This window comes from Mus musculus, chromosome 13 (assembly GCF_000001635.26).
Source record: "Mus musculus strain C57BL/6J chromosome 13, GRCm38.p6 C57BL/6J".
NCBI classification, from domain to species: domain Eukaryota; kingdom Metazoa; phylum Chordata; class Mammalia; order Rodentia; family Muridae; genus Mus; species Mus musculus.
The window spans coordinates 78,480,741-78,503,926 of record NC_000079.6 but is presented as its reverse complement, the minus strand read 5'-3'; the positions used below and the strand labels follow the sequence as shown (position 1 = coordinate 78,503,926).

At 39.7% G+C, this 23,186-nt stretch overlaps 1 long non-coding RNA gene across 4 annotated transcripts in view; it reads right to left on the bottom strand.

The window, feature by feature from the left end:
* Window positions 1-20,463, bottom strand: part of Gm32067 — a 153,271-nt gene extending 132,808 nt beyond the window's left edge. Inside the window, exons 1-2 of one of the 4 annotated variants that reach the window (XR_001781011.1) lie at window positions 20,382-20,405; window positions 20,026-20,130 (exon numbers count right to left, since the gene is read on the bottom strand). This is a non-coding gene — a long non-coding RNA (predicted gene, 32067). Of the gene's footprint in view, window positions 1-20,025 lie in introns of all 4 variants that reach the window. The other 3 variants (XR_382673.2, XR_001781009.2, XR_001781012.2) reach the window with 3 other exon arrangements.
* Window positions 20,464-23,186: the final 2,723 nt, after the last annotated feature.

Here is a 23,186-nt window from a genome sequence, read left to right as displayed (position 1 = left end):
CTTGCAGCCAACCATTGGACTGAGCATGGGGTCCCCAATGGAGGAATAAGAGAAAGGACTAAAGGAGCTGAAGCGGTTTGCATCCCCATAGGAAGGACAACACTATCAACCAACCATATCCCCCAGAGCTCCCAAGGACTAAACCACCCACCAAAGTACTCATAGAGGGACCCATGGCTCCAGCTGCATATGTAGCCGACAATGGTCTTGTCAGACATCAATGGGAGGAGAGGCCATTGGTCCTGTGAAGATTTGATGCCCTAGTGTAGGGAATGCCAAGGTGGTGAGGTGGCCAGAGTGGGTGGGTGGGGGCACACCCTCATTGAAGAAGGGGGAGAGAGGAAGTTGTAGGGGGTCTCTGGGGGTGGGAGAAACTAGGAAAGAGGATAACATTTGAAAGTAAGTAAAGAAAATACCTAATAAAAAAAAAAGTAAACCTCAGAACACACTCCAGTGACATACTTCCTCCAACAAGGCCATGGTGCTTAATTCTTTCAACTAGTGCCTTTCCATGGTGTCCAAGCACTCAAATCTATGAGCCAATGTGGGCTATCCTCATTCAAGCCACTACATCCTTTTATAATTAAAAGTAACAAAATGAAAACTACTAATATCAAGCATCAACAGTGGAATTTGTGAGATCTTTAAGGACCTCACAATTTTTATATTAATCTATAAGCTTTCATCATTTAAACCACCTGACAAATATTTACCAGCTCCTAAACAATGCCTGGTAACAGCCTATGTTCTGAGGAAAAGCTGTAGAGAAGAGAATCAAATTTCTGTGTGTGTTCTAGAAAAACAGTGTAAGTTACATTATACATTCCCCTTAACTTCTTAAACTATATCTCTGGCCAGCAATGCATGCTTATGAATGCCTTTAATGCCCGAATTGGAGAGGGAGAGGCAGGGGAATCTCTGTGAGTTTTAGGCGAGCCTAGTCTACATACTCAGCTCCAAGCCAGTCAGGAGATCCTGTCTCAAAATATACAGATATAGATATAACCCATAATCAAGCTGCTTGGTCACATACCTAAAGTGTATTATGGGATCACTGGAAAGTGAATTCGTACTAAAGTTTCACATATTCATATCCCCACCCATAAAACCACATGAATTACAATTATCATCTTGCAGAGAAAAGCTTTCTCTCTGAAGAATGACAGTGTGTGTGTTCAGCAGACATGGTTTCCATTTATTGGGTGGTTCCCAAGATGTTGGTAAACATGCACGATGTCTCACGGTGTTGGAGACAGTACAGCTTCTGAACTCTCTTTAGCACTGATGTATACATGAAACTAAACAGTCTGCAGATGTTTGGGTGAGCCTATCAGAAGACTCACAGAAACTACATTCCTATCCAAATGAGTCCAGAATAAGACCTTTTCTCATTATTGTTCATTTTTACTGGCTGAATATACAATGAGCAAACTCTGGGATCTGATGTCCTCATACTGGGGAAAGAATAGTTTGGCCCCCATTAGGGCTGCAGTACAGGAAATATGGGCCTACTAAAATTCTTCCTTGATGTTCAAAATCACAGAGGCCTAAACGCTTAAATTCAGTTCACTCATCCCGCAAATATGAAATTAGTAGCTGTTGGATATAAAATGAAGCCTGGTTTCTGTTCTCCAAAGACTTGTTAGAATACTTTAAAGAATCTGCAAAGATGAGTCATGGCCCATATAACAGAAATCAAAAGAGAAGGCCAAAGACCAGTTTAAGAGCAGATGTCATAGGTACAGATCCCCAGGCAGAGCTCTGGACCACAAGGCCTGGATTCATAGGTCCTATGCCTTGGGCAATTTTTTTTTAACTCTTCAGAGACTTTAATAACTCTTCTAAGAAATACATGTTACAAAGTAGCCTCAGAGCTGTTGATAAACTTCAGCAAGTGGAGACAAGCAAAGTCTGTACTACACCTTGCACAAAAAGTCACTGCTGTCCCGTGTGGGGTGGGGAGGCTGGGGTGTAGGGTGGGGATATCCCTCTGTTTATCACAGAGATGCCTGGGCACTCTGGCTTGGAATGTTGGCTTGCCACTGTTTCTTTCTTTCTGACTACATGATTTTTCCCAAGGAAATATTAAGACGCACACTAGCTAATGGGAGAAAGAGAAAAAAATAGTTCTAAATGGCAGCAAATACTAGATTCATACAAAGATTTGGATCCTTCTTTTCCTTTGTCATCAGGAGATCAAAGAGAGAAAGTCCTTGCTGGAGCATCTTGAGGCACATGTGGCCTTTGTCTGCTTTTAAAATTTCTTCCAAATTTTTTTCTGAAAGTGGATGAGACTATAATTCATTTTTAATGTGCAGAAGAATTGTAAGAAATGCAAAAGTCTCTAAGGTGACATAAAAATTGAAAATGCTCCATACAAAGAACCCACTTAAATGACTGACTTGTAAAAGTAAATGTCGGTTTAAAATTGTTCATTTGTCACATTCCATGAGGTGTCTCTTACCTGCCATGCTTATCTGTATGTCCCTCTGATCAACTGTTGCAGCAGGGATAAACTGTGGGGTTGCACAAGCTTTGGTTTGTGACTGACTAATGGGGCAAATCTGATAACTCTTGGGCTCCTTTTCCTCTTCCCCAAGCTATTCTAAGAAACTATTGTCCATGTGAGTTTCCCAGGAGGTAGCTGGCTAGTCCCTTGGCTAGACAGAGGAAAATATGCAACAAATTCCCATCTCCTGAGGTCTCTGATTCGATCAAGCCTATGAAAGCATGTGCTAGAGAAGGCATGAGGTCTTAGCCATTAAATTAAGACCAGCAGGATGAAAACTCAAGGAGGTAGATAGGATTTTGGCGGCAGTATTCCTGGGATCCCCAGACATATATATTCCATGCTTCCACTTCAGCAGGCCTTACCCCAGAACTACAATAATATCCACCTCACATGTCCAGTACATCTCACTGAGCTGGCCCTGCCTTTGATGGAAAAAAAGAAAGAAAAAACAGGAAAAGCTTTTTGCTCAGCCAGGCAAGCCAGGCTTCTTGGGATTTCGGCGCCCACCGCAAGCAGGTTGCTGGCACCTTGCTTCAGCTTGCTACACTGGTTCGGGTCACACTCTGAGAGCTGTTCACTTGTAAGCTGACAAACTTCTTAAAGTATTTGAATAAAACTCTTCATAAAACAAACAGGAAAATCCATTATAAGCAGTCACCAAAGGCTGGCGCCTTGACAAATGGGCAAGCTGCTGGCATCCAGGAAGTGTGCTGTGCTGGCAGGTGACTTGTGAAGGAACCAGTTACTTAAATGAGGTGTGTGCCTTCCACGGCAAAACACCTTCTACAGTGTAAGCATCAATACGGCTGCTAATTAAAGCAGAGTATCAATCCCCAGTGTTCAGAATGCATGTGAAAATCCAACGCTTCCAACGTATTCAAGCTCTCTGAATCCATTATTAAAAAAATATTCGAAGTCATACTGTGGATGTTGGCTGACTGGGCCCTTACTGCCACTGGAAGCTTCCAAGGGGACAATGGCCCCAGCAGTCCTCAGAGCACGACACCTTTTCTCTCCTCGCAATCAGAGTGACATTCCCTCAAGCTGAATACGTTTTGCAAAAACTGAAATCTCTCAACAAAAACATAGAGGGAAATCCTAAAACTGTCTCTCCTAAACAGATAAGGATGACTAGTCTTTCTAATAATAAAAACAGTGGGAAACTTGGGCCAAATTCTGAAAAAAAAATTCTCAAGAGATTTTCTTTGTTCAAAAAATACTTTCATCATTTTAAATGAAAGCTGAATACTGTGCCCACCAATCACATCTCTACATGACACCAAATTGATTCCATTCACTAGTTTTAAAATATTCCTGTTTCTCCTTTTATCTACAGTTTTATTTTTTTTATGGTTCTACTGATACAAAAAAAAAAAAAAAAAAAAAAAAAAAAAAAAAAAAGGACAACTGTTTATTTCCAGGTTACTTTCAAAACAAATTTTGGGAGAACTGGGAAATACCTCAGTTGGCAAGGTGTTAGTCTTGCAAATATAATTCCCAGAAACCACCCACATCCCCTCCTCCCCAAAAAGCCAGCTGCAAAGGTTTGTATTTTTAACACTTGTAATCTCAAGGCTGGGAGGAGAACTGACCAGCCAGACTAACTTATTTGGCAAATACCAAGCCACTGAAAGACTGTGTTAAGGAGAAAAGAAAGATGCAGAGTACCTGAGGAATGAACCCTGAGGTTGGCCTCTTGACCTCCTCAAGCACCTGTGCATGCATGCTCCCTTAACCACACACATCTGTTCCATGCATGCACACAAGAGCAATTTTTTGAATCACTGGATTATAAATAGAATGCATTTTCATAAAATATTCCTGAATATATATATATATATGTGTGTGTGTGTGTGTGTGTGTGTGTGTGTGTGTGTGTGTGTGTGTGTGAATTTTGTATATATGTAGTCTAGTTTCTGTAGCGTGTGAGTAGACTTCTGCTTTCTATCAGCCCTGGGAGAATATCAGGGAGCATAGAAGAATGGGATATACTTCCCGCTCTTTAATCTTCTCACCAGCAGACAGATTTAGGTAGTTAAGAGTTTCCAGAACATAAACCAACAATCTCCACCTGGTCCTGCAGATGAAAGTGTACTTAGCAATCAGGCACAAGCCTGCCTCTGTGGAGAAAGGGTGCTTTATACCATGTTGATGACTAATATTTCAAGCACATTTTGTAGACTCATTTTTGTAGCATTCTGTTGTTTCAGCTGAACCATTCATGCCACAATATTTTTATGGGCTTTGAGACTGAAAAATGCTCCCATCCAGGCAGGATATATGAATCTCTTAGTTTTCAGATGCAAAAGTAGCAATCAGATTATCCTGTTGAAAAGGAAACCATGCTCCTCGTGGTGGCAGGTGAATGGGAGAGCAGAGATTTGAATGAGGATATGAAATACAGGCAATACTTCCATAGTTCCTTATGCTGCAACATATGTGCCACAGCTGCCTTTCTGCTCTGCTGAGATTCAATCAGCATTTCCCACCTGGGCTTGAGGAAGGAAAGGCTCCTAGGAGAACCACAGGGAACAGACTGGAGGCCACACCTTATTAGACTGTGATGGTTCTCTAGGAGGGATGCTAGTGCATATGCAGTAGCGTGAATAAGAACAGCCAGGGGTCTAGAGAGACCTAGACTTGAATGTCAGTTCTGCTCTTAGGACCTATGAGCCTTGGCTCTATAACTTTCCATTTGCTGAAGAAGCAGCGTGTAACTGGAGGGGCTGCCGACTTCTAAAGATCTAGTTGCTCTGCCAGGCAGATTCGATCCTTTAACCGTTCACAAGTTACTGAGACTTTCTGACCTACCAAATGGGAATATTTACAGTTCTTAGAGGAGAGGATTGGTACAACGCCTAAGAGAGGCAAAGCTCGTGGAATAGTGCTGCCACATGAAAATAGCTGTTACAAAGGGTATTCCAGAAAAGAAGAAAAGTAAAGAGGTCTTCCAGAAAAGAACAAAAGTAAAGAGGAAACAAAAACTTAAAGTTAGAACAATAAGGAGCAAGCACTGATGCCCTGGGCTTGGAAATGCTTGGCCAGATCTGGCTACCATGGAAATGGACCTTTAAAAAGACTTTGGAACAAGCGTGCTCCTGCTAGAGGATGGAGATGAAAGTAGAGTAAAGGCTTGGCCTGCTCTGGATCTAAAGCCAACTTGGATCCCTCTGCCTGCTCTGGATCTAACACCCTCAATTTCCCACGAGTCTACTCCCTTTAGCTCTTCCTACAAACTTGTCCCATCTTCCTGAGGCATAACTTCCCCCATCATGATGCTACTCAGTTGCTCTTCTTACATCTCCCTTCTTGTTCAGTTTTGCATCTTTGACCTTCCCATTGTCACCTCCTTTAGTCTTTATTGCATTCCTGAGTATAGCCGACTTCTACTCTTGTTTACCTCTCCTCCACCATCTTCAATACCCATGCTACTTTAGAACTGACTGTAATCAATCACTGTCTGGAACACTTTTGTTTTTCAAACTGTACTTCAACACTTCAAAATCCAGTGAGACTGCACTCCAGTCCTCCTCTTTATCAAGGAAGAATTGGCTATCCTCCAATTTTGTCTTAGCAGCACCCTGCTTTTTCTGGTCCAGTGGACTAAGACTTTTCCAGGGCAAAGGTTTTTGTCTTGGTATCTTCAGAGTTTGGAACACCCAAAATTCCAGGGCATGCTCATGAATATGTGATGGATAGATCGAGAGAGTCCTAATAAAGATTAGCTTGTAGATGAATTCCCTTTCTACCTCTGGATTGAGCCTTACCCTCATTCTTCTCTCTGCTACAGCAGGTTACCAGTTCCTCCTTGTTTGCATGTTGTGTAATCTCACAGCATCTAAGTTTCTTCACCTGTGAATCGGCTATGTTTTCATGCTTCAAAACTAGATTTTATAGTCATGTTTAGTTTTTAATAGTAATTCATTGACAACTGTAAATATATTTATTTCATAAATTCTTATAAAATACAAAATTATCCGTGACACAGAAATTGCATTTTGTCTATTAAAACAAATTGTATTTATTGCATAAATTTTCAAGACATTGAAAAATAGGAAACATCTTCTTCCATATCCTAAAAGGATAAAAGGCCAGAAGACTGTTGTGTTGGGTGGATAAAGTTTATAAACAATTATCTGTGTCTTTAGCTATGAACTCTCTTAAGGAAAAGGAGAAATTTTCATACATTGTGAAGCAAAAGATCTTGGGATAAGATTTTGGTAAGTTTTCCAGGATTTCCCAAAATGACATCACAAGGAGAATCAAAGAGCTACAGTGTATCACAGAAGAAATGCATTCAGGGAGGTACAGTAGAAGCAGATGGCATGGTGATATCCTAGCAGCTAGATGGTGGGAAGGACCATTAACTGAAGAAGGCATGGTTTCCAGTTCCAGAAGCTGCAAAGAACAAGGAAATGCATACTCTTCAAGTGACTCAAGGGAGCATGCCCTTGCTGAACCTGAACAGATTCTAGATATCTGACATTCATAACAGGAAAGAATGAATCTGTGTAATTTTCAGTCACTATGTGTTAACAGCAACAACAGGAAACCAACTCACTTTTTCCCCTTTGTTCTTGAAATTTAGAAGATAAGTCATTATGCTCTGGCTTCAGAGGAAGGAGACCAAAACCCAGGGGCCACTCTCCTTTGCCTCTGGAGCACAGGACTTTTGAGAGGCCTTGCCAATGCTTTACCCACTCACCACAGGTAAATGTCTTAGAATCTGAGATAGCAAGTAATCCACTGTTCCCTAAATGAGACCCAAGAGAGAAATTCTAATGTGATAGGGAAAAATTCTTTTTGTTCATAATTCTAAATCAGATATTGTTTTTTAAAAATCCTCCAATTTTGCATAGAATAAAAGAGAAACTAGTCTGTGGTAATCCTCTACTTTTTTTTTCCTCATGAATCATGAAAAACCAAATGTAATTTTAAATACTAACAAAATCTACTGTGATAGTCTGTATAGGTATGGTCCTTGTAGATTCAGGTGTTTGGATGTTTGGCCCATAGGGAGTTCTATTAGGAGGTATGGTCTTGTTAGAGGAAGTATGTCACTGTGGAGGTAAAGCTTTGAGGTCTTAAATGCTCAAGCCATGCCAAGTGAATGTGAAACACATCCAGTCCCCTCCTGCTGCCTAATGATCATGATGTGGAAATCTTGGCTCTGCCAGCACCATGTCTGTCTGCACACTACCATGCCTCCCACCGTGATGATAATAAACTGAACCTCTGAAACTGTAAGCCAGCTCCAATTAAATGTTTTCCTTTATAAGAGTTGCCTTCATCACATTGTCTCTTCACAGCAATGAAACGTCAACTAACATACCTACAGTATAAGGAAGTGGATTCCAAACACAACCTATAAAACAAGGATGTATTTAAGATGCTATTACAAGGTAATTGTCATTCCTACAGACTTCCTCAAGCAACCTGGAAGCTAAACACACTATGAAGCCAAAGGAAGAAATGCCTTTATGAAGACGTTTTCTGTGATGACAATTTACTAAAGTAAGGTTCATGGCACAGTGAAAATCTGTGTCAGGAAAGGAAAGAAACAGTTTGAATTTTATCAGGGGATCATAAAGAAACTGAGAGAAAAGATGTCCTTCTAAGAGGTAGTCTGGATGCTTTAGAGATGAGGTGTGAGCCTAACAGGCTGGTTGTCTCTGTTTTCACAATTCACCTATCTCTTGCACAGTAAGAAAATGGCATTTTCTGCAGTTTTTGTGTCCAGAGACACATCTATCTCTCCCTGCCCTGGTCTTACTCATAAGGAGATAACTTAGATTTAATGTAATCTCAACATCCCAGAGACTTCTAGTGAGAATAACTTTTAAGCATACGTATATTTCTCCTTAATTATAAGAAACATGGAAATATAACTCTCTCTCTCTCTCTCTCTCTCTCTCTCTCTCTCTCTCTCACACACACACACACACACACACACACACACACACACACACATACACACACACACACAAACATCTAAGACTTATTTTTAACTTGATGTACCCAGCAAATATTGAGCTGGTATTGTGTACAAGAAAATATGCCAGCTGGTTAAATAAGAGGATAAATCGACTTGAAGAATGAATTAGCTTAAAGCAGCCTTTTCTAAGAGAGAAGCAAGTACACTATCAACAAGTCTCCATGGAAAGTTCAATTTCGAGGGAGTGCTCTGACCCCAGGACTCAGGTGAGATCTCCATTTTCTCTCTGGTGTCTCTCTAAGGCTGGTCCACTCATGAGAGCACAGGTCACAGAGGCAACAGAGCTTCTGGGACAGGGTCCTACGGGCTTACATCTGTAGCCAGGAGGTAGAGCTGATCCTCAATCCTCTGTGCACCTTCCCTGCCAGAGGAGAACTTGCCTACAGGGAGTGTTCTGACTCCAGGAATCAGGGGAGATCTCCATTTTCTCTCCAGTCTCTCTCTCTCTCTCTCTCTCTCTCTCTCTCTCTCTCTCTCTCTCTCTGTCTCTCTCTCTCTGATTTAAGTTTTATTTTATTATGATGAGAAAAGATACATAATTTCAATTTATCTGACTCTGTTAACATTATTAACAGAATCTGTTAACAAGTCTTATGTAGATGTTTGTCTACAGCAATACTGAAAATACATACTTTTTTTCTCAATATAAATTTTAAATAACACCAAATATATTAACTGTATGACATTTGTACAAACACAAAGCAAGAACAGTTTTTGGACATTGGAGTTCATTGTAATAAGGCTGTACTTCAATGTCCCTCACATCACTGAAGAATTTTACCTCCATAGTAGCTAAGCTGAGAGTTGACAGTTCTGGTGCACCAAGGAATGAATTGTAGGCAAGATTTTTGGATACAGATTTCCTGCTATGGTCAAAGCTGTTTCACTTGAGTGATTGTCACGATTCTCAGCCCCCAGGGAACAGGTTATGTTCATTTAAGAAATGGTGTGTGTATTAAGATGATCTATTCATGAAGTCATTCATCAACTGTTTCAATAAACAATGGTTCTACTTGGAAGGTGGCATAGACATTAGGTGAGGGTAAGGTTCTTGTTCATTGGCTGTGATGATTTTGAAAATTGTTCATCTCAGAATAAGAGTAACTTATAAAGTCGTCTTCTTCAAAATTGATACAATAATTATAAATATCAATCAAAGTCTTCAGTCTCACTCTTTGTTGTTCTCTTAAAAGCCACCTCCCAAATTAATTGTCTACATTTCTTTTTGCTGTATAAATAATTTTGAAATATGTAAGCTGTTCTGAAAATGATAAAATAGTGTAAAAACATGAAATAAACAGTACTGGGCATGGTGGCGCATGCCATTAATCCCAGCACTCAAGAGGCAGAGGCAGGCAGATTTCTGAGTTTGAGGCCAGCCTGGTCTACAAAGTGAGTTCCAGGACAGTCAGAGCTAAACAGAGAAAATAAAGAGCAAAGAAAAGAAAAGAAATAAACAGTCCTGCTAATAGAGAGACTGAGATAGGAGAAGCATGATTTCAAGTCCATTGTGTGGGGCACAGCAAGACCTTGCCATGTACTAACGAGCAGAAAGTGTATATGGAACTATTTCTCCCATTACCAAATTAGAGAGACCACAGGATGACAACTGACAAATTTCTAATTCCTCATATTTTGAATTTCAATCGATTAGGGTATGTTGGTAATATTAATTTTCTTTTTTTTAAAATATTTTTTTAGATTTTATATTAGATATTTTCTTCATTTATATTTCTTTTTTTTTCTTTCCATTTTTTATTAGGTATTTAGCTCATTTACATTTCCAATGCTATACCAAAAGTCCCCCATACCCACCCACCCCCACTCCCCTACCCGCCCACTCCCCCTTTTTGGCCCTGGCGTTCCCCTGTACTGGGGTATATAAAGTTTGCATGTCCAATGGGCCTCTCTTTCCAGTGATGGCCGACTAGGCCATCTTTTGATACATATGCAGCTAGAGTCAAGAGCTCCGGGGTACTGGTTAGTTCATAATGTTGTTCCACCTATAGGGTTGCAGATCCCTTTAGCTCCTTGGGTACTTTCTCTAGCTCCTCCACTGGGAGCCCTGTGATCCATCCATTAGCTAACTGTGAGCATCCACTTCTGTGTTTGCTAGGCCCTGGCATAGTCTCACAAGGGACAGCTACATCTGGGTCCTTTCGATAAAATCTTGCTACTGTATGCAATGGTGTCAGCGTTTGGATGCTGATTATGGGGTGGATCCCTGGATATGGCAGTCTCTACATGGTCCATCCTTTCATCTCAGCTCCAAACTTTGTCTCTGTAACTCCTTCCAAGGGTGTTTTGTTCCCACTTCTAAGGAGGGGCATAATGTCCACACTTCAGTCTTCATTTTTCTTGAGTTTCATGTGTTTAGGAAATTGTATCTTATATCTTGGGTATCCTAGGTTTTGGGCTAATATCCACTTATCAGTGAGTACATATTGTGTGAGTTCCTTTGTGAATGTGTTACCTCACTCAGGATGATGCCCTCCAGGTCCATCCATTTGGCTAGGAATTTCATAAATTCATTCTTTTTAATAGCTGAGTAGTACTCCATTGTGTAGATGTACCACATTTTCTGTATCCATTCCTCTGTTGAGGGGCATCTGGGTTCTTTCCAGCTTCTGGCTATTATAAATAAGGCTGCTATGAACATAGTGGAGCATGTGTCCTTCTTACCAGTTGGGGCATCTTCTGGATATATGCCCAGGAGAGGTATTGCTGGATCCTCCGGTAGTACTATGTCCAATTTTCTGAGGAACCGCCAGACGGATTTCCAGAGTGGTTGTACAAGCCTGCAATCCCACCAACAATGGAGGAGTGTTCCTCTTTCTCCACATCCTCACCAGCATCTGCTGTCACCTGAATTTTTGATCTTAGACATTCTGACTGGTGTGAGGTGGAATCTCAGGGTTGTTTTGATTTGCATTTCCCTGATGATTAAGGATGTTGAACATTTTTTCAGGTGCTTCTCTGCCATTCTGTATTCCTCAGGTGAGAATTCTTTGTTCAGTTCTGAGCCCCATTTTTTAATGGGGTTATTTGATTTTCTGAAGTCCACCTTCTTGAGTTCTTTATATATGTTGGATATTAGTCCCCTATCTGATTTAGGATAGGTAAAGATCCTTTCCCAATCTGTTGGTGGTCTCTTTGTCTTATTGACGGTGTCTTTTGCCTTGCAGAAACTTTGGAGTTTCATTAGGTCCCATTTGTCAATTCTCGATCTTACAGCACAAGCCATTGCTGTTCTGTTCAGGAATTTTTCCCCTGTGCCCATATCTTCAAGGCTTTTCCCCACTTTCTCCTCTATAAGTTTCAGTGTCTCTGGTTTTATGTGAAGTTCTTTGATCCATTTAGATTTGACCTTAGTACAAGGAGATAAGTATGGATCGATTCGCATTCTTCTACATGATAACAACCAGTTGTGCCAGCACCAATTGTTGAAAATGCTGTCTTTCTTCCACTGGATGGTTTTAGCTCCCTTGTCGAAGATCAAGTGACCATAGGTGTGTGGGTTCATTTCTGGGTCTTCAATTCTATTCCATTGGTCTACTTGTCTGTCTCTATACCAGTACCATGCAGTTTTTACCACAATTGCTCTGTAGTAAAGCTTTAGGTCAGGCATGGTGATTCCACCAGAGCTTCTTTTATCCTTGAGAAGAGTTTTTGCTATCCTAGGTTTTTTGTTATTCCAGATGAATTTGCAAATTGCTCCTTCTAATTCGTTGAAGAATTGAGTTGGAATTTTGATGGGGATTGCATTGAATCTGTAAATTGCTTTTGGCAAGATAGCCATTTTTACAATGTTGATCCTGCCAATCCATGAGCATGGGAGATCTTTCCATCTTCTGAGATCTTCTTTAATTTCTTTCTTCAGAGACTTGAAGTTTTTATCATACAGATCTTTCACTTCCTTAGTTAGAGTCACGCCGAGATATTTTATATTATTTGTGACTATTGAGAAGGGTGTTGTTTCCCTAATTTCTTTCTCAGCCTGTTTATTCTTTATGTAGAGAAAAGCCATTGACTTGTTTGAGATAATTTTATATCCAGGTACTTCACCGAAGCTGTTTATCAGGTTTAGGAGTTCTCTGGTGGAATTTTTAGGGTCACTTATATGTACTATCATATCATCTGCAAAAAGTGATATTTTGACTTCCTCCTTTCCAATTTGTATCCCCTTGATCTCCTTTTGTTGTCGAATTGCTCTGGCTAATACTTCAAGTACTATGTTGAAAAGGTAGGGAGAAAGTGGGCAGCCTTGTCTAGTCCCTGATTTTAGTGGGATTGCTTCCAGCTTCTCTCATTTACTTTGATGTTGGCTACTGGTTTGCTGTAGATTGCTTTTATCATGTTTAGGTATGGGCCTTGAATTCCTGATCTTTCCAGAACTTTTATCATGAATGGGTGTTGGATCTTGTCAAATGCTTTTTCTGCATCTAATGAGATGATCATGTGGTTTTTGTCTTTGAGTTTGTTTATATAGTGGATTACATTGATGGATTTTCGTAGGTAATATTAATTTTCATAATAAGAGATATTAAGGAAAAGTGATTGTAGCTTCCTGTTAATTTTCCTGTTAGAGGTTGAATTATGTTTGCCTGGGTTTGCTGAAAAATTACTTTCTTGCTTCTTCAAGGGTGTAATTTCACTCCTTGTGTTGGTGTTTTCCATCTATTATCCTTTATAGGCTTGATTTGTGGAAAGACATTGTGTAAATTTGGTTTTGTCATAGAATATCTTGTTTTCTCCATCTATGGTGATTGAGAGTTTTGCTGAGTATAGTAGCCTGGGCTGGCACTTGTATTCTCTTAGGGTCTGTATGACATCTGCCCAGGATCTTCTGACTTTCACAGTCTTTGGTGAGAAGTCTGGTATAATTCTGATAGGTCTGCCTTTATATGTTACTTGACATTTTTCCCTTACTGCTTTTAAAATTCTTTCTTTGTTTAGTGCATTTGGTGTTTTGATTATTATGTGTCAGCAGGAATTTCTTTTCTGGTTGAGTCTATTTGGAGTTCTGTAGGCTTCTTGTGTGTTCATGGTCATCTCCTTCTTTCGGTTAGGGAAGTTTTCTTCTATAATTTTGTTGAAGATATTTACTGGCCCTTTAAGTTGGGAATCTTCACTCTCTTCTCTACCTATTATCCTTAGGTTTGGTCTTTTCATTGTGTCCTAAATTTCTTTTTGCATTTTCTTTCCCTGTTGTGTCCGTGTTTTCTATGGAATCTTTAGCACCTGAGATTCTCTCTTCCGTCTCTTGTATTCTGCTGGTAATGCTTGCGTCTATGGCTTCTGATATCTTTTCTCGGTTTTCTATCTCCAGAGTTGTCTCCATTTGTTATTTCTTTATTGTTTCTAGTTCAATATTTAGATCCTGGATGTTTTTGTTCCTTGTTTTCACCTATTTGAGTGTTTTTTCCTGTAACTCTTTAAGGGATTTTTGTGTTTCCTCTTTAAGGGCTTCTACCTCTTTACCAATCCTAAATCTGATAGGGGGCTAATATCCAATATAAACAAAGAACTCAAGAAGCAATAGCCCTATTAAAAGATAGGGTACAAAGCTAAACAGAGAATTTTTAATTGATGAATACCAAATGGCTGAAAGCACCTAAGAAAAAAAGTTCAACATCCTTAATCATCAGGGAAATAAAAATCAAAACAACCCTAAGATTCCACCTCACACCAGTCAGAATGGCTAATATCAAAATTCAGGTGACAGCAGATGCTAGAAAAGATGTGGAGAAAGAGGAACACTCCTCCATTGCTGGTATGATTGCAAGTTGGTACAACCACTCTGGAAATCAGCTTGGAGGTTCCTCAGAAAATTGGATATAGTACTACTAGAAAATCCAGCAAAACCACTCCTGGTCATATACCTAAAAGGTAGTCCAACTTGTAATAAGGACACATGGTACACTATGATCATAGCTACCCTTCAAAGGATAATAAAGGGAGAACTCCAGCACAAGGAGCGAAACTATGCCCTAGAAAATGCAAGAAGGAAGACCAAAGTGTGGATACTTTGATCCTTCTTAAAAGGGGTACCAAAATACCCATGGAAGGAGTTACAGAGACAAAGTTCAGAGCAGAGACTGAAGGAATGACCATCCAGGGACTGCCCCACCTCGGGATCCATCCCATAGACCACTACCAAACCCAGATACTATTGTGGATGCCAACAAGAGCTTTCTGACAGGAGCCTGAGAAAGCTGCCTCCTGAGAGGCTCTGATAGTGAATGACAAATACAGAAATGGATGTTCACAGCCACCCATTGGACTGAGCACAGGGTCCCCAATGAAGGAGCTAGAAAAAGGACCCAAGGAGCTGAAGGGGTTTGCAGCCCCATAGGAGGAACAACAATATGAACTAACCAGTACCCCCAGAGCTACCTGGGACTAAAACACCAGTCAAAGAAAACACATGGTGGAACTCCTGGTTCTAGCTGCATATGTAGCAGAGGATGGCCTTCAGTCATCAATGGGAGGAGAGGCCCTTAGTCATGTGAAGATTCTATGTCACAGCATAGGGGAATGCCAGGGCCAGGAAGCAGAAGTAGGTGGGTTGAGGAGCAGAGACATAGGGGGGAGGGATAGGAGATTTTTGGAGGGCAAACTAAGAAAGCGGATAACATTTGAAATGTAGATAAAGAAAAGATGTAATAAATTTTTTTTAAAAGAAAAAGAAAAGAAAGTTCAATTTCCCTTAGGTGCATAATTAGCACAGTGCATCTGCTCTTTGAGTATAGCTTCCATTTCCCCTGTTCGAAAAGTCTTGGTGACAGCTTTGCAGATTGGATTACTCAAGTTCTTTTTAGGTGGGGCAGTCCAGTCATTTCCACCCCACCCCCACACACTGTCTTCTTTAAAATAAATGAGCACATAACTGTATTCTAACTAATCCACAAATAATATCACACAGCTACTTTCATAGAGTGACTCCTCTGTTCATCAAGCCTCAAATAATTCATTTCAGTGACCATCTATACAGTTATAATGCTACTGTGAAGCAATAGGAATATTAAGGGTTTTGAATCATGTCTTACTCCATGTGGTACCTGTACTGGCTAGTTTTCTGTCAACTTGACACAGCTGGAGTTATCACAGAGAAAGGAGCTTCGGTTGAGGAAATGCCTCCATGATATACAACTGTAAGGCATTTTCTCAATTAGTGATCAAGGGGGAAAGGCCCCTTGTGGGACCATCTCTGGGCTGGTATAAGAGAGCAGGCTGACTAAGCAAGAGGAAGCAAGCCAGTAAAGAACATCCTTCCATGGCCTCTGCATCAGCTCCTGCTTCCTGACCTGCTTGAGTTCCAGTCCTCACTTCCTTGGTGATGAACAGCAATATGGAAGTGTAAGCCGAATAAACCCTTTCCTCCCCAACTTGTTTCTTGGCCATGATGTTTGTGCAGGAATAGAAACCCTGACTAAGACAGTACCATAAAAAAGTTTAGGGTGAGGTTATATTTTGAAGATCTTTTCAAGTCTATTGTGATCATGTTTCAAAAGTTATATACAAACTAGAAATGAAAACTATGTTCCAGACCTCCTCCTCTTCTTCCTACTTCTCCTTCAAAGAGAAACAAAACAGTGATAGGTGAAACATCTCTTTCTGGTGTTCTGGATGACTCTGTTACAAGAAAAGCCAGCTCTGATGGCTCCTGTCTCTCAAACCCTCCCTGTGAAAGTTCCCCATTTTCACTGAGAACTACCAAATTTGACTTTCACATTTGGTCTTAGAATGTAAGTCTTGCCCCACTGTTATTCTTTCTTTTTCTTTTTTCCGCCCACACCTTTTTTAAAAAAATACTTTTCAGAAACTCTGAAGGGCAAGAATGAACTTCTGTGAGTTTTACTGGTTCCAGATTTTAGGTTCTTTACAACACTAACAGGACTGCATGGAGGCTTTTTAACCATTACTGTATTATCTCTAGCCACATGTGGCAAGATAATTATTAGAAATGGAAATGACTCACATGTCTTCCCATGTGCTGCAACTGGTGAGTAGCAGGAGCAGGGGCAGCTCTCCTACTCTCATGACAGGGCTGTAGGCAAGGACACACACATAAGGACAGATGACTCTCCCACAAGTTTAGGGACAGCTTTCCTACTCACACCCTCGGGGCCTGCTCACACACACACACACCTACCACCAAGGTCAGTTCTACTTTGCTGTCTGGGCAAGGTGCATAGTTGGCTCCCAGTGCATGAGAGTAGGAAAGCTGGCTCTGCCCCATGCTAGCTGTGATGATGGGTGAGCTACACAGGGGAGTGCTGAAGAGCTTGCACTTGTGGTGTGAGTATAAGAGAGCTGCAGCTCAGTAACTATCCAGGTGCAGATCTAGAACTTTCAGTTGGTCTACCCAAACATCTACCTCATTAATGAACTACAGAAGCATATAAAAGGTCCTACAAAACTTAAGCTGCAGGATCTCCATTACATAGGGCAACAACAGATATCTGAGTAAAGCCCTTGTGAGGATCTAGTATTGACAATGAAACAGAAGCCAGAGGCCTTGAATCAGACTCAATTGCAATGAACATTTACAAGTGAGGATGTATGGTCAAAAGGGTACACACTGTGGGAAACTGTGACACACTGAAGCTTCCCCAGTGAGATTTTTTTTCCACTTTTTCTTCCCCAGTGAGATTTTTTTTCCACTTTTTCTTCCCTGCTCCCCATCTGGGGGACGAGGTCCTAAGAGCAGAGGGAAGTACAAAAGAACAGGGATTGGGGTGCATGATAAGTAATTCACAAAGAATCAATAAAAAATTACATTTAAAAAGAAGCTCAGGGGCTGGAGAGATGGCTCAATGGTTAAGAGCACTGACTGCTCTTCTAGAGGTCCTGAGTTCAATTCCCAGCAACCACATGGTGGCTCACAACCACCTGAATGGGATCTAGTGTGTCTGAAGACAACTACAGTGTACATATGTATATATATATAATGAATAAATAGATTTCTTTTAAAAAAAGAGCAAGTTCAAAAGAAAAAGAATTAGAAATGACATTTGTAACCCATTAAACTTCTAAGTGATACTTCTAAGAAAGATTAATCGTACAACAGAGGTATATGTGCTATCATTTTCCTTGTCTTCATTGTTTATGCTGAATTTTATACCAATGTTTAAACTTAGTTGGATATTATCTTGAGGTGTTTGGGGGTGGTTTGCTATAATGGTTTTGCTGTAAAAACTCTTTAAAGCTCTGCTGAAGTATTGCTAAAAACATGATGCTGGTAATAGTTCAACAGCCAGTGGCTGTTTTGTCAACCTCTCCTCTTCTGAAGCATTGAAAGTGGGACGGAAGCCTGCTTCCTTGTTCAATGCTGTTCCTCCTCCCTAGATCCTTAGCCTGCCTCCCTCCTTCTCCTCTCTCTCCTCCTCCTTTCCCTCCTTCCTCCTCCCTAGCCCTTTTGTTTAGTATTTATATCTTGGAGTGAATTTGTACTAAGGGATATCTGACTGGAGCCACCAATACAAAATTTGTACTAAGGGATATCTGACTGGAGCCACAGATACAGAATCTGTATTGTTCTTACTAAAACAGGGCATACAATTGACATTAAACTTATATAAAGCAAACCTAAGTTTAAAATATGTACTGATTTGAATAGGTTTGGCCCCCACAGATTCATGAGCTTAAATACTTGGCCAACAGGGAATGATACTATTAAGAGTTGTATCCTTGTTGGAATAGATGTGGCCTTGTTGGAGGAAGTCTCACCGTACAGGTGGGCTTTGCAAAGTCTTCTTTGGAATACATTTGGAACAAAATGTAGAACTCTCAGTTCCTTCAGTGCCATGCCATCCTGGACACTGCTATACTTCCTGCCATGATCATACTGCACTGAACCTCTGAACCTGTAAACCAGTCCCAATCAAATGTTGTTCTTTATAAGAATTGCTTTGGTCATGGTGTCTCTTCACAGCAATGGAAACTCTTACTAAGACAATATCCCATCACCAAAAAGAGTATTAGTAAGAGTATTAGTGCCAGGCAGTAGTGGAACATGCCTTTAGTCCCACAACGTGGGGGTAGAGGCAGGCGGATTTCTGAGTTCAAGGCCAGCCTGGTCTACAAAGTGAATTACAGACAGCCAGTGCTACACAGAGAAACTCTGCCTTGAAAAAACAAAACAAAACAAAACAAAACAAAACAAAACAAAACAAACAAAACAAGTATTAGTGAGACACACATGCTCAATCCAAAATTGAATGACAGTCCCATTGAGACTCTTTAATAAAACTCTATTATTAAAATTGAAATGTTGCCACTAGGCTACACTCTCTAGACACCTTTTCTGTTTGCTTAAAATTGGATGCCAGTCCTTCATCAGTATTCCTTACTTTCTGCACCCCTGCTATTCATTCTTTTGCTTAATTTCCTTTGATACATCTCCCAAACCTCACTAGAGTATAGCTTCTTGCTTTCTTCGTCCTTGGCTCCTTCCTTCTGTCAGAGTGACTCCAGGGCTCCAATGTACCCTCTTAACTCACAAGTCCAGTGGATCTTTGAAAGGAGCTCATTCATCCAAGTGTTACCTTTCTTACATCTTAAGCTCATGTAGATAACAATGATAAATCCTAAGGCTTTTACAATGATGAAAGGACCAAGGTTAAAGTTTCTCTCTTAGTTTATGTGTCACCAACTGCTCCAGCAAATGTGAAATATGTAAATTTTTATGATTTTATTAACTGCTATAAAAGCAATACTATGCCCACGAAAGAAACAATTTCTAAAAGTTAAACAAAAAGACCAAATTATATCAAACTTATAAAGCTAACAAAGAGGATAAAGTAAAGCAATAGACAGTTTGGTTAGTCGCACACAATCTTTGAGGCTTTATGTATTGTTATGCCTTTTTAAAATAATATACTCCTAGAATTATAAATCTAAGCACAGACAAACACCCTTCAAGAAAATTGTATAAACATTTTTTTAAATAAATCAGATTCATGAATTTCATCACAACAGAAAAATTTTTATTAAAAACTTTGTATAAATGTTATTTTGAGTAGAGAACCTAATATCAATTTTATTTGACCAATGTAGAAGTTAGATTTGAGTCTCCTCAGTAAAATTTACTAGAATTTTATTTACTTGTGGTCTTTATGACTCCTGTCTCCCAAAAGAAGATCTCTGTCTTCTGAACACTTTTATTCTGGGGAAAATGCTTTGGAATGCTGAAGGAATAAACTAAACACACAGCTCTTGATGTTAACCTCTTACAGGACAGGACTGAGCAATGTGTGTGGTCAGGGCACATCAGAGCAGAAGCCAGATCATCTAACAGTGTCTCTCTGACAGTTCATTATTATCATGAAAGGAGTCAAAATAAAAAAGTCTTCTATATAAAATAGATATATGGTGTAGTTTTTCTAATCCACTAAATTACAGACATTAGCACTACAACATAACACAGTTCAGGAAATTAATAAAATATTCTGGCATGGTGACCTGCTGACAAATATATACAATACATAGAAACAGCTAGGGCTATAATTCTTACCTCACGCAGTCATCTCCATGTCTCTAGTCAACAGGACCTGAGATAACACAGCTTCCCGGGGTGGAACATCCATGTTCATAGTGTAGGTTGCCTCTTTTCCTTTTCCTGTTTATGTGGTCAGTGATGAAATGCAGAGTTGTGAGGTTCTTGTATTTGAGCACTGCTCAGCATTTTCTCTCTACCCTCACATCTATGTTAGCTGTTCGCTTTAACTTTCTTTTTGTTATTCTTGGCAAGACTGTTCTTTCCATTACTGTGTGTGTTTACCTTCCTAAGGGCTGCTTCCTCTTCATTTTTGTGCGTTTATTTCCACTTCTCCCTCCATTTTCTCCCTTCCCCTCCTCACCCGTCCTCACCTTCACAGCTTGGTTCCTTTCCCTTCCTTCTATCAACTTTCACCTCCACCCCCTCACCCTTTTGGAATAACACACGATTTCCTATTTCATTTCCTCTTACAGAAGATATTTTTGGAACCGTTCCATTAAAATCTTTAGTGTGGAAGCTTACCCGTGTGGTTGAGTTTCCGCTGGGCACCTTTCCAGTGGTGTTTCCTTGGCTCAGTGCCCTTGGCCCTCACACTAAGTTAAGCCTAGCTCTGTCAATCATGTTCCTTACCCAACAAGCATTCAAGGCTATCTGAGGTTGTGAGAACAGGAAGGAGCCTTGCTCCCTCTGTCAATGGATCACTGTTTAAAAATCTATTTCTAGGAGTCTCTCGGAGATCTGAAAATCTAGACATTTTATGTTTCCTAGTTTAAGTTTTAAAGGGAAAACTGCTGAATCAGCAGTATTTACCACAGCTGTAAGGCATTTCTTCATTTATAGAATAAATGTATATTTTATTCTTTATAATCCAAAGGGATGTTCGGTGCCTGTACCCATGCTGGAAGGAAAAATGTTGAAGAAAAGATTATAAAACACTTTGCATTTTAAGATGATTGAAACTTTTCATCAGGTTAATTAGTTCTTTAATGGGCATAGCACTGTTACTATCCATAGTAGCTCATAAAATAAGCTAAAGCTTTACTATTCCTTGTTTCAACTTAGCATCCTCCTTTAATCTGATAAAAATTCTTTAGAAGGCCCAATAAAGGACAAACTTTTAATGCTATTTCCTTTAAGGTAATGTCAGTCTGGCACAGTAAAAATCCTTGGGAAGAGAAGAGAACACTTAGAGGGTAGAGACACATTTGTAAACAATTGCCAGAAACCTATCAATCCACAGCGCAAGCCCCAATCTAGAGAGTCAGAAGGCACATGGGACAAAGTCAGGGTCAGGGACCACTTACTACTCCCTCTCCTGAGGCTGTAGAGAGCACACACTCCTTTGTTTGAAGTTGGACAAAAATAATCTGAAAAACATTCTGCAGAATACAGGAAATGAAGCAGCTTCAGGAAGATCCAAGGAAAGAGGGAGGTGGATTTCTATCCATCAATTGCTGCCCCTAGAACAGAGACCAGGTACCTAAAGTCTCCTGTCTGCACACTTTTGATAATTGAATCATGTATCAAGAAAACAATAAGTATACCCAAGTTATCACTCAGTGTCACCAGGATTTCTAAGATTTCTGGATACTAAGATACAGCTAACAACTATTATTGAATGAGCTGAGGTCTCTTAGTACTTTAGAGAAGCACATGGTCTCCTGTCCATTGTCACAGATAGTTGTGTTCAAAGCATAACAGTCTTAGTGAAAAGTAGGATAACAGTATCGATTCCTGAAAGGAAGGATCAAGGAAATCTCAAAATCAAAAGTATTTAAATTCTGTTACAAACTTGGTTTAATGTAAGCTTATAGTAATTAGATTTTTATGTTCAATATTTAATAAAGTAGTAATTTTATAATCAAGAATATAAAAATAAGATTAAATGTAGTGGGCTCTGAAAGCAGATACTACAAACTACACACATCATCTGATTGGCAAGGACCTTGAGGAATTTATCAAGTATTCCACTAAGAGATCTGATACCAATATAATCATATTAATTCAGAGTTAGGAGCAAGTCTGATGTTCCAATATTTTACAATAAATGGCTTTGCCCATCTTCTCCCATACACAACTCTCATTTCACTGTTGACAAATTTCTACTTTTACAATAATTATTCTAGTATCAATGGATAGTGAGGATAAAGATAGATAGATATGTAGATAGATAGATAGATAGATAAATAGATAGATAGATAGATAGATAGACAGACAGACAGACAGACTGACAAATAGATGTTACATTGGAAGATATAACTTTCTTGAGGGAAATACTAACAAGGTTTTTAACTTTCTTTCAGCATTTTGATTAAGTTGACTTATCTCCTGCCATAAGAAGCTCTCCTCCCTAAGAGCGATACATCACCACAACTTTGAGTTTCTTCTGAGATCACATCAGCACCATATGTTGCCATTACTGACCTAGATAATTTAACAGAATAGGTGATATTTTTGTTCTAAAAACCTCTGAAGTTACTTGTTTAAGTTTGTCAAGCAGATAGCCATCCTAGTAAAGTCTACACATGTTTTTAATCAGAGCTCTTGAAAAACTCTATTAAAATAAACTGTTTCCTCTAAACTAGCCCTTTAAACTGAAAAAAGGAAAACTTTTCACTAAACTGGTGAACATGGAAACCATCTAATTTCACCTGCATACATCAAAAAATGTTCTGATTGCACAGTTATCCAATGAAACAAATCTGAGAACCATTTCCAAGGATTACACTAAATCAGACACTGAAACCAATTCTCTGTTTGTTTTCTAAGACAGTTTGTCTATCCCTATTTAGAGAAGCAAAAAAAAAAAAAAAACTTCTTGCCCCACACTAAGTACCTTTAAAGTCAGGAAACACAGGGCACCTTTGGACCATCTCTTGTCTCTCTCACTCTCTCACTGCCAGTAAAGGCTTTTAAGAAATGGAAAGGAATATCTTTATGTTCTTCCTAACTGTTCCCCACTGCCTCCTTCTTTTTGATGGGTAGGTTGGTGCAACCGTCAGCAGTCCAATTCTCAATCAGCACATTTTAAAGTACACTACAAAAAAAGAACAGGAAGGAGCAGGGTATGTTGGAATCTAGATAACTGACCACACTGCCTTCAAATTTGCTAATTGAAACACAACTCCCATAAGTAATTGTTTCACAACTTTTATGTCTGTGATTGTGTTTGAAGA